We start from the raw sequence: 12,998 nt of genomic DNA, 5'->3' as shown, positions 1-12,998 counted from the left end.
AGCATTCCCACTAAGATCGGGAACACGACAAGGGTATCCGCTCTCACTGCTTCTTTTCAACATTGTATTGGAAGTCCTATCCACAGCGGTCAGACAAGAGAAAGAGATAAAAGGCATCCAAATACAAAAGAAGGAAGTAAAACTATCCTTGTTTGCAGATGACATGAGAGTGTACATAGAGAACCCTGTAGACTCTACCAAAAAACTCCTCAACCTAATAAGTGAATTTGGCAAAACAGCAGGATACAAAGTCAACATTCAGAAATCAAAGGCAGTTTTGTACACCAGCAATGCAATAGAAGAAGAAGAAATCAGAAAAAATATACCATTCGATATAGCACGAAAAAAGATAAAGTAGCTAGGGATAAATTTAACCAAAGACACAAAAGACCTGTATGCAGAAAACTATACAACATTGAAAAAAGAAATTAAGGAAGACACAAATAAATGGAAGCATATACTGTGCTCATGGATTGGAAGAGTTAATATCCTCAAAATGTCCATACTTCCCAAAGCAATTTATAGATTCAACGCAATCCCTATTAAGATACCAATGACGTATTTCACAGAAATAGAACAGACATTTCAAAAATGTATATGGTACCATAAACAACCCCGAATAGCCGCAGGAATTTTGAGAAAGAAACACAAAGTAGGAGGGATCACAATACTGGACATCAAACTCTACTACAAAGCCACCATACTGAGAACAACCTGGTACTGGCACAAGAACAGACCCATAGACCAGTGGAACAGAATAGAAAGCCCAGAAATAAGTCCAGGTCTCTATGGACATCTAATATTCGACAAAGGGGGCAGAAGCATAAAAGAGCAATAACAGCCTCTTCAACAAACGGTGTTGGGAGAGCTGGACGGCTACATGCAAAAAATTGAAATTGGATCATCAGCTGACACCATACACCAAAATAAACTCAAGATGGATAAAAGACTTAAATATAAGTCGCAACACCATCAAAGTGCTCGAGGAGAACATTGGCAGGAAACTCTCAGATATCCCACGCAGCAATTTTTTCACTGATATGTCTCCTAAAGCAAGGGACATAAAGGAAAGAATAAACAAGTGGGACCTCCTCAAAATAAGAAGCTTCTGCACGGCGAAAGAAAACATCAGCAAAATGAAAAGGGAGCCAACCGTATGGGAAAATATATTCGCTAATGATACATCAGATAGAGGTTTGATTTCCAAGATATATAAAGAACTCACTTGACTCTACTCCAAGAAGACAAACGATCCAATCAAAAAATGGGCAAAGGACCTGGGCAGATGCTTTTCTAAGGAGGAGATACAGAGGGCCCAGAGGCATTTGAAAGGATGCTCAGCATCACTAGCCATCAGAGAAATGCAGATCAAAACCACCATGAGGTACCACCTCACACCGGTCAGCATGGCCATCATAAACAGATCCACAAACAACAGGTGCCGGCGAGGCTGTGGAGAAAAGGGAACCCTAGTCCACTGTTGGTGGGAATGCAGACTGGTGCAGCCACTATGGAAAGCAGTGTGGAATTTCCTCAGAAAGCTGAAAATGGAACTGCCTTTTGATCCAGCGATTCCCCTGCTGGGACTATACCCTGAGAACACCAAAACGCCAATACAAAAGAACCTATGCACCTCAATGTTCACAGCAGCACAATTTACAATAGCCAAGTGTTGGAAGCAACCTAAATGCCCATTAGTAGATGATTGGATCAAAAAATTATGGTACATGTACACAATGGAATACTACGCAGCAGAAAGAAAAAAAGAAGTACTAAACTTTGCGACAGCATGGATGGAACTGCAGAGCATCATGCTAAGCTAAATAAGCCAGGGGGCGAAAGACAAATATCATATGATCTCATCTATAAGCGGAACCTAACCAACAATTCAAAGATGCAAGGAAAATATGACCAGCAACACTGAAAGGAAAAGAAATCAACAGAGACAAAAGGGAAGGGGGGGCAGGGGAAGGGCAGGGAAGGGGAAAGTCAAGGAACATATAGCAAAGACTCATGGACAAAACCAAAGGGGAATAGCTGAGGGAGGGAAAGTGGGAAGGGGCAAGGGAAAGAGGTGGGGGGAAGGCAGAGACAAATGTATTTAAAAAGTAAATAAATTAAAAAAAGAAATTAGCTGGATGCCAGACATGTACACTGGATACAGACCTATCTCCAAGAAGTGCCATTTATCTCTAGTTTGATGAGTCGGAAAGGGGCGAGGATGGGATGGGGGTGGGGTGGGTGTGTGTGTGTGTGTGTGTGTGTGTGTGTGTGTGTGTGTGTGTGTGTGACAGACAGACAGAGACAGAGACAGAGAGAGAGAGAGAGAGAGAGAGGCTCTAAGTAAGAGAGAGTTGAAAAAGTTCCCTGGGGGGGGAGTGTGTGTGTGCATGTGCGTGTGCATGTAAGGGGCTCTGAGTAATAGAGAACTGGAAAAATTCTATGGTGGGGTTGTGGGTAGGTGGGTAGGTGTGTCTTTTTTCAGAAAATAAAATAAAATAAAAATGAAAATTAAAAAAATAAGAATATATATATTCTTTGTTTTTATATATATAAAACAGTACATTATATTTTAAGTGCCACACAACTTTATGTTATTAAATGAAGTTTGGAACTGTTTGTTGAAATTGATAATTTTATTTGCTGTGTATCTTCCATTTTAAGGCAAGATGGTACCTTTTTTAATCATTGTCATATTTTCAGTTTAAAATGGCAGTTACTGGTAGAGACATACACTCTTAAGTTGGAGGACTTGTTGACATAGAACAGAGGAAGAAATAGGTGTGGGAATCTGGGAGCAGAGACAGTAGAGAACAGTATTTTATCTTATTGGCATTGTTTCCCAGTCAGCATAGCATTTTAAACTTCCAGTTCTCAAATAATTAATCCTATGCCTATTTGACTTTTTTATTCTCAAATATTGCCTTTCTATGTAATTCATTAATGAAGTCCCTTGATTTTCTATTAATCTACCTCCACATGAATTACTATCTTCACCTATTCTTCAGTCCTTATGTACTATGTAGAGGAAAGAGTGTCTTTTCCTTGGCAGACTAAGTACACATCATCTATGAAAGCTGTGCCTTTCCCTGCTGCTCCTCGCAGGCCACAGACAGAGACTCCTTCCCATCATACCTGATGAGTTACTAATCTGCACTTTCCTAATCTTCTTTGCCTTCTGTGCATTCTTTAAATTTTTAAAAGTTCTATAATTTGAACATTTCAGTTTATATGTAACATGAAAGTTAATAAAAATAAGCATTTGGAAACTAACCACTCGACTTAAGAACTAGGTCAATACCAACAGTTAGTTAATGGAGTACCTATATAATCTCCTGTTCCTGTCTTTCCTCAACCTTGAAGTAACTGCTAGTCTGAGGTGGTTTTTAAAAATCTCTTCTTTTTAAAATAGTATTACCACAAATGTATTTCTTTGTTTTGAGTTTAATATTTTTTGTTTGTAGATTTTTTAAAACTTGCACAAATGATATTTTAATAGAGAGGACAATCTAATTTACAAATGTTTATACAATTCCAAAAAAACATTAAAGTATCATAAAAGAATACATAGAAAAATCTCAGTATGCACATTTTTTTTAGCAACTTTTTTTCCCCAAATACATTTGTCTCTGCCTTACCCCCACCACTTTCCCTTGTCCCCTCCCTCCTCCCTCCCTCAATCCTTCCCCTTTGGTTTTGTCCAACACATTTAAATTTATAATAAGAAAATAGTCATGGAGACTTATTTTTGGACTGTGTGGATATTGCTGTACCGCACACAAAATAAACCTCCATATCCACAGCGTGAAAATGTAGCAGAAGCATGTCCATACTAGTTTATTTTGTTTGTGCAGAAATGTTTGGTTAGCTCACGGCGACAGCTTTTCATGTGATTGATTCCCTTTGACCTCAGCAGTTCTTCAGTGGCCTTCATTCATTGTTTATTGATTATATAGCTTTTGAGACTCAGGATCCACAGTGGCCCATGTTTCTGGATTTTTTTGTTTTCAATTGTGGAATTATGGTGTTTTTCAAAGGAAATGCAGAGCAAAACATGGGGTCATGCCAACCACCAAAGGAATTCATTTCTTTCTTGTCTTTACAAATTGGAGGCATTTCTTGATAGCCTCAGTGTGGAGTGTTACTAAGTCTTGGACGTGGGACTGAGTCAAAGGCAGTGTTAATACTTAGAACCCCTATTTGTTTTTCTTTTTCCTTTACTGTTTATGTTCCTGAGATCCATTTGTGTTGATGCCGAAGTTCTAGTCAGTCATCTCCACTGCTGCATACTGTTCCATTGTGTGAGTTAGTCTGATTCGTTTAATATTGCAATTGGTGGACATTTCAGTATTTTTCCTGTTACCTTTTACAAAGAATGCTTATAATTGGTACATAGATATAAACATGTTTATAGTGTATATCTAAAATTGCTCATGGAAGGACTTGCAAATGTTCAACTGCATATGACAGTGCCACATGGTCCACCTACCAGCAGGATTTTACCAATTTAAACACCTGGTATCAATGTATAAGAGCCACTGCTGTGCCACTTTTTCTTGGCCACTATTTGGTACTCTCAAAATTTCTTGTTTTTAACATTCTGGTGTGTTTAAAGATATAATCTCATATGGTCTTAACTTGTATTTCTCTGATGAATCATGACATTCTACATTTTTTCATTTACTCATTGGCCTTACAACTTTCCTTGTCTATAAAATTCCTGGTCAGGTTTTTACCTGTTTGCCTACTGTGTTGTCACCCTAATAGATTGGGCTATTAACACATTAATTTTAAACTACTTTTCCTACTATCAGTTTTTAAGGCTATAGATTTACCTATAAGTATAATTTTTAATGCATCCCACAAATTTTTGTACGTAGTATCTTTGTTACTCAGTTCCCAATATTTTTTTTAATCATCACCTGAGGACATGGTTATTGACTTTAGAGAGAGGAGAAGGGAGGAAAGAGTAGGAGAGAAACACTGGTGTGAAAGAGAAATGGTTGCCTCTCGTATGTGCTGTGACTGAGAATCAAAAACGTGACCTTCTGATTTATGGGACAATATTCCAACCAACTGAGCCATACTAGGCAATTCCTAGTATTTTTTTAAAGAAATGTCCAGTAGGTTTTTTCTGACCCATGTAATATTTAGAAGTGTTATTTTCTTTCCTGTTTATATTTTTAAAATTTGTCTTTAAAAAAATAATCTTTATTAGTTCAGGTTCACACTTGTATTTTTTTTTTTTAAGACAAAAATTCATAGGTGGTTCTGACTACTGCCAGTTGCATCAAATTGTGAGGCACATGTTAACTAGTTATCTGACTTTCAGTGATGCTCAGTGTGATCTTTAGATTCAGGTACTGTCAGCATGATTACTTGACTTAAAAATTTCCCACTTTGATATTTGAAATTCTTCTATAAGCCTGACCATATGTGGAAATGATAACCAAATCTAAAATATGTACATATTAAAATCAGGAAATTATTTTTAATAAATAATAAAATAATAACTGAAGTAAAAATTTCATAATTTTTTGCTTAATGGATGATTTTTAATACCTGTTAAATTATAGCTTTGACCCATATTTTATTTATCTAAAATTGTGATTTTCTAATTTTGTCCTTTTACCGGCATTTGTTTCTTTTGAATTTCCCCTGTTAGGTAATCCTGAGATACAATTCATAAAGGAAAACAAGAAATATTTATCTAATTCATAAAGGAAAACAAGAAATATTTATCTATCAACTTTCGGAGTAATTACATGATACCACCCAACTTTCGTTGATTTATGTCAATGATTTATTTTTCTATAGTATCTAGATTTAAATTTTTAGAATTAATTGTATTTGATGTATTCTTTTTCTTTTTGTAAATTTTTTTTTATTGTTACTCTATTACAGCTGCCCCAATTTTTCCCCCTGAGCCCTCCTCAGCCCAGCCCACTGCCCCACTCCTACAGTCAATCTGGACACTGTTGTCCGTATCTATGGGTCATTCACATACATTCATTGACCTAATCCCTTCCCTTTCCACCATTATCTCCCTCCCCCTCCTCTCTGGTTGTGGTCAGTCTATTCTGTGTCTCCATGCCTTTGGTTCTGTTTTGCTCGTTAGTTTATTTGTGTTCATTAGGTTCCACTTACAGATGAGATCGTATGATACTTGTCTTTCATCCCCTGGCTTATTTGGCTTATCATAATGCTCTCTAGTTCCATCCCTGCAGTTCCGAAGGTTAGGAGTGCCTTCCATCTTTCTGCTATGTAGTATTACATTGTGTAAATGTACCATAGGTTTTTGATCCACTCTTTTACAGTTGGGCAGTTAGGTTGCTTCCAATACTTGGCTATTCCAAATTCTGCTGCTGTGAACATTGAGATGCATAGGTTCTTTCGAATTGGTGTTTTGGGATTCCTAGGGTATAATCCCAGCAGTGGAATCGCTAGGTCAAAAGGCAGTTCCATTTTTAGTTTTTTGAGGAAATTCCAAACTGTTTTCCACAGTGGCTACACCAGTCTGCATTCCCACCAACAGTGTACTAGGGTTCCCTTTTCTCCACAACCTCACCAGCACTTGTTATTTGTTCATTTCTTTATGGTGGCTGTTCTGACCGGTGTGAAGTGGTATCTCATTGTGGCTTTAATTTGCATTTCTCTGACAGCTAGTGATGCCGAGCATCCTTTCCTATGTCTCTTGGCCCTCTGTATGTCCTCCTTGGAGAAATGTCTGTGCAGGTCATTTGCCCATTGTTAAATTGAATTGTTTGTCTCCCTGGAGTAGAGTTGTGCAAGTTCTTTATATACTTTGGAGATTAAACCCTTGTCTGAGGTATCATTGGCAGATGTATTTTCCCAAACGGTTAACTCACTTTTCATTTTGCTGATATTTTCTTTAGCCATGCAGAAGCTTCTTATTTTGATGAAAGTCCTATTTGTTTCTTCTTTCCTTTATATCCCTTGTTCTACGGGACATATTGGTGGAAATATTGCTGTGTGGGATATCTGAGAGTTTCCTGCCTATGTTCTCCTCTAGGACTTTTATGGTGTTGCAACTTTTATTTAAGTCTTTTATCCACCTTGAGTTTATTTTTCTGTATGGTGCAAGTCGGTGATCAAATTTCAAGTTTTTGCATGTAGCTGTCCAGCTCTCCCAACACCATTTATTGAAGAAGCTGTTTTTACTCCTTTTTTTGCCTCTGCCCCCTGTGTCAAATATTAATTGACCATCGAGACATGGGTTTATTTCTGGGCTCTATTCTGTTCCAATGATCTATGTGTCCACTCTTACGCCAGTACCAGACTGTTTTGATTACAGTGGCCTTGTAATGTAGTTTGAGCTCAGGTATGTGATCCCTCCTACTTTGTTCTTCTTTCTCAAAATTGCTGTGGCTCTTTGGGGTAGTCTGTGGTTCCATTTACATTTTTGAAATGTTTGTTCTATATCTGTGAAATATGTCATTGGTATTTTAATAGGGATTGAGTTGAATCTATAAATTGCTTTGGGTAGCATGGACATTTTGATGATGTTAATTATTCCAATCCATGAACACAGTGTATGCATCCATTTATTTGTGTCTTCCTTAATTTCTTTCTTCAGTGTTGTGTAGTTTTCTGAGTACAGGTCTTTTAACTCTTTGGTTGAGTTTATTCATAGGTACTTTATTTTTCTTGTTGCTATAGCAAATGAGATTGTATTCCTGATTTCTGATCATGATATTTCATTGTTGATGTACAAAAATGCCTTTGATTTTTTAATATTGACTTCGTTTCCCCCTATTTTGCCAAATTCACATATTAGGTCATGTAGTTTTTTGGTGGAGTCTGTGGGGTTTTCTATGTACACTATCATATCATCTTGAAACGATGGCAGTTTTATTTCCTCCTTTCCAATTTGGATGCCTTTTATCTCTTTCTCTTGTCTGATCGCTGTGGTTAGGACTTCCAATATTATGTTGAAAAGAAATTGTGGAAGCTGATGTCCTTGTCTTGTTCCTGATCTTAGTGGGAAAGCTTTTAGTTTTTGCCCATTGAGTATGATGTTGGCTGTATGTTTTTCATATATGGCTTTTATTATGTTGAACTATGCCCCATTCATTCCCACTTTGCTGAGTGTTTTATCATAAATGGATGCTGTACCTTATCAAATGCTTTTTCCACATTTATTGATATGACCATGTTATGTTTGTCTTTCATTTTGTTTATATGATGTATTACATTTTTTGATTTGTGAATATTGAACTGTCTTTGCATACCTAGGATGAATCCCACTTAATCATGGTGGGTGATCTTTTTAACATATTGCTAGCAGTGGTTTGCCAATATTTTGTTGAGGATTATAACGTCTATGTTCATCAGCAACACTGGCATGTAGTTTTCTTTCTTGGTTGTGTCTTCATCTGATTTTGGGATTAGGATGATGCTGGCCTCATAAAAAGTGTTTGGGAGTCTTCCCTTTTCCTGGAATTTTTGGAAGAGTCTAAGGACAGGCCCTTCCTTAAATGTTTTGTATAATTCTGTAAAACCATCTGGTCCAGGGCTTTTATGTGCCAGGAGTTTTTTTTACTACTGCTTCTATTTCACCAGCTGTTATTGGTCTGTTCAGGCTTTCTGCTGCTTCTTCATTCGGTGTTGGTAGATTATATGTTTCTAGAAATTTGTCCATTTCATCCAGATTTTCAAATTTCTTGGCATAATGTTGTTCATAGTAATTTCTTAGAATCCTTTGTATTTCTGTGGTATCAGTTGTAATTTCTCCTTTTTCATTTCTAATGTTATTTATTTGGGTCCTCTCCCTTTTTTTCTTGATGAGTCTGCTTAAAGGCTTGTCAATTTTGTTTATATTTTCAGAGAACCAGCTACTTGGATATGGTGATCCTTTAAATTGTTCTTTTAGTTTCTGTGTCATTCAGTTATGCTCTGATCTTGATTATTTCTTTAGTTGTACTTGCTCTGAATTTTGCTTGCTGTTGTTTCTCCAGTTTTTAAAGATATAGGATTAGGTTGTTTATTTGAAATGATTCTATCTTTTCTAGGTAGACCTGTATTGCTCTGCACTTCCCTCTCAGGACTGCCTTCTCTGTGTCGCATAGGTTTTGGACTGTTGTGTGTTCATTTTCATTTGTATCCAGAAACTTTGGATTTCTTCTTTGATCTCATTATTGACCCATTCATTGTTTAATAGCATGCTAGTCGGTCTTCATGAGTTTGGAAGTTTTTGAGATTTTCCCCTTGAGTTTTGTTTCTAGTTTCAAGCCTTGTGATCTGAGACAATGTGCGTTACTATTTCCGTTGTCTTGAATTTGTTGGAGCTTGTTTTGTGTTCTAGCATGTGGTATATCTTTGAAAATATTCCTTGTGCATTTGAAAAGAATATGTATTTTGCTTCTTTGAGATGAAAGTTTCTGTCTATGTCAGTTAAGTCCATTTGATGTAATGCAGGGTTCAGTTCCACAGTGTCCTTGTTGATGTTTTGTTTGGAAGATCTATCCATTCTTGACAGTGGAGTGTTAAAATCCCTTACTATCAGTATGTTGCTGTCTATATCTTTCTTGAAGTCCTCCAAGATTTTCCTTATATATTTGGGCACTCTTCTGTTGGGTGCATATATGTTTACAGTGTTTATTTCTTTTTGATGGATTCTTCCCTTGATTATTATTTTTTTAAAGATTTTACTTATTTATTTTTAGAGAGCAGGGAAGGGAAGGAGAAAGAGAGGGAGAGAAACATCAATGTGTGGTTGCCTCTTGCACCACCTACTGAGGACCTGGCCTGCAACTCAGGCATGTGCCCTGTCTGGGAATCAAACCAGCAGCCTTTTGGTTCACAGGCTGGCACTAAGCCTGGGCTCAGAGCCTGGGATCAACATGGTATATATAAATCCACTGAGCCGCACCGGCTTGAGCATTTACATATAAAGTTATTATTATTAGGTAGTCATTCTTTTTTCCCGCTGGTCCTGTGTTCCCCTCTTTCTCACTCTTTTTCTTCATCTTCTTAAAGCACTCCTTTTAGCATATCTTGCAATGCTGGTTTGTTGGAGGTGTATAACCTTTTAGCCTTATTTTTTAAGGAAAATTCCTTATTTTGCCTTCCATTTTATTTGAGAGCCGTGCTGGGTAGAATAGTCTTGGTTGTAGGCTTTTGCTTTTCATTACTTGGAATATTTCTTGCCATTCTTTTTCTGTGGTGTCTGTTGAGAAATCAGCTGCTAGCCTTATTGGGGCCCCCTTGTATGTTACTACATGTCTCTCCCTTGTTGCCTTTAGGCTTCTCGGTTTGTCTTTGATATTTGCCATTTTAATTATGACATGTCTTGGAGTGGGCCTCATTGGGTTCCTCTTGAATGGGACTCTCTGTGCTTCCTGGACTTGTGTGACTCTTTCTCTCCTCCAATTAAGGAAGTTTTCCATCATTACTGCTTTTCAAACAGGTTCTCTATCCCTTCCTCCTCCTCTTCTCCTTCTGGTATCCCTAGTATACATATATTATTATGTTTCAGGTTGTTCTGTATTTCCCTCAACCCCTCTTCATTCTCTTTGAGTCTTTTTTCCTTTTCTTGCTCTTTCTGGGAGCCTTTTTCTTCCTTGTCCTCCAGCTCGCTGATTTGTTCCTCTGCTTCATCAAGCCTGCTTTTGAGTCCCTCTCCTGTGTTCATCAGTTCAGAAATTGTATTCTTCATTTCCTCTTGCCTCTTATTGATTGTTTCTATGTCCTTTTTCATGCTGATATAGTTTGCAGTAAGTTCCTCATTGTTTTCCTGTAGTTTTTGGTGATTCTCCCTGAGCTCACTGAGCTCATTGAGCTTATTTATAACCATTGTTTTGAACTCAATAGATATAGTTTACTTGCCTCTGTTTCATTTAGTTCTCATTCTGGAGATCCCTCCTTTCCTTTGGATTGGGTGCTGTTTCTTTGTCTTCCCATTATTTGTAAGACTCTTCTTTTTTGCTTCTGCTTCTTAAATTGATCTGTCTTGACTTCCTCACTTTGTGGTATAAACTCTATGGTGGTAGTCCTGTGAGATTCAATGATGCAGTCTCCTGATCTCCTGAACATGATGCTCTTTAGATGCCTTTTTTTGCTATTTTTCTTGGCTTTTTGGAAGTAATTGGGTTTTGATTATTGTTTGGTCCTTCTTTGGTGGATTTTCCCCTCCAGCTGGTTGACTGAGGGTCACTCTGCACACCACATCTTGTGAAGCAGTTCCATTTTTAATTTTTTGAGGCAATTCCACACTGTCTTCCATAGGGGCTGCAACAGACTGCATTCCCACCAATAGTGCACTAAGGTTCCCTTTTCTCTACAACCTCTCCAGCACTTGTTGTTTGTTGATTTGTTTATGATGGCCATTTTGACTGGTGTAAGGTTATAACTCATTGTGGTTTTAATTTGTGTATATCTGATTTCTAGAGACGTTGAGCTCCTTTTCATATGTGTATAGGCCATCTCTATGTCCTCCTTGGAGAGGTGTCTATTCAGGCCCTTTATCCATTTTTTTAGTTTGTGTTTGTCTTCCTGGAGTGGAGTCATGTGAGTTCTTAATATAATTTGGAGATTAAACCCTTGTCTGATGTATCATTGGCAAATATGTTCTCCCATACGGTCTATTCCCTTTTCATTTTGATGATGGTTTCTTTAGCTGTGCAGAAGCTTTTTAATTTGATGTAGTCTCATTTGTTTATTCTCTCCCTGGGCGAAACTTCAGCAAACATATTGTTATGTGAGATATCTGAAATTTTCCTTCCTGTGTTTACCTCTAGGGCTTTTATGGTGTCACGTCTTATGTTTAAGTCTTTTATCCATTTTGAGTTTATTCTGGAGTATGGTGTTTGTTGGTGGTCTAGTTTCATTTTTTGCATGTAGCTGTCCAGTTCTTCCAACACCATTTGTTGAAGAAGCTATTTTTATTCCATTGGATCTCATGTTCCCTCTATCAAATGTTAATTGACCATACAGATATGGGTGTATTTCTGGGTTCAGTTTTGGTTACATTGGCCTTGTAGTGTAGGTTGACATCAGGTATTGTGATCTCTCCTACTTTGTAATTTCTCAAGATTGTTGAGGCTCTCTGGGTCTTTTTTGGTTCCATGGACATTTCTGAAATACTTGTTCCAGATCTGTGAAATATACCATTGATGTTCTAATAGGAATTGAGTTGAATCTATAGATTGCTTGGGGTAGTACAGACATTTTAATGATATTAATTCTTTTAATCCATGAACGCAGTATATGCTTTGATGTATTTGTATCTTCCTTATTTTCTTTCTCCAGTGTTGTATAGTTTTCCAAGTACAGGTCTAAAAACTTATCTTTCATTATTGAATTTTAACTTAATTGTATTATAGTCAGAGCCTGGGATCAACATGGTATATATTTGAAATTTAGTGTGATTTTTATTTCCCATTCTGTGTATTCCCATTTTCTGTATGTCATACGTATGCTCAAGAAGAAAGTTTATTTTTAATGATTGGATATAAGATTCTGTGTATGTTCATTAAATATTGCTTTTTCTCTGTTATTTTCTTGGTCCACTTAATCTATGAGAAATTGGAATGTGTTGAAATTGCTCATGACAATAGCCAATTTGACAACTTGTTCCTGTAGCTTTAACAATTTTTTAAGACGTTTTTTTCTCCCCAGGAGATATCTGGACAGAGATTTGATTTGCTCAAGAATGTTCTAGGGTGGAGAAAGACTTGAGAAACCACAGGCTGTAGAAGTGTATTCTGTATAATCTTCCCCCTTGTGTTGATCTTCACCATCAGCTTGGAGAGTAGCACACTTACAGCACTGAACTTAAAAGCTAGGTTTTTCAGGTTTCCTTGGCTCAGCCTCTTCGACATGTTTCTCTTTAGACTCCTTCCATAGTCTTTGTTCCCTCCACCTTTGGACTATGGGAGTCCCCACTTTTGGGACACTCACCCATCTTGATTTACATCATTCCAGGCTGATCCTGAGATGGTTGACCTGCAGCCACTTCCCCATCACTCTTAGTGGAT

The 12,998-nt window shown here is 37.3% G+C and overlaps 1 protein-coding gene across 2 annotated transcripts in view; it reads left to right on the top strand.

The window, feature by feature from the left end:
* Nucleotides 1-12,998, top strand: part of WWP1 (WW domain containing E3 ubiquitin protein ligase 1) — a 108,899-nt gene that overhangs the window by 25,999 nt on the left and 69,902 nt on the right. The window lies entirely within an intron of this gene.

This window comes from Pteronotus mesoamericanus, unplaced genomic scaffold, assembly GCF_021234165.1.
Source record: "Pteronotus mesoamericanus isolate MK-2021 breed Mesoamerican mustached bat unplaced genomic scaffold, CSHL_Meso_final scaffold_54, whole genome shotgun sequence".
NCBI lineage: Eukaryota > Metazoa > Chordata > Mammalia > Chiroptera > Mormoopidae > Pteronotus > Pteronotus mesoamericanus.
Note: the sequence above shows the minus strand (reverse complement) of the source record. Positions and strands in the feature narration are given on the sequence as shown.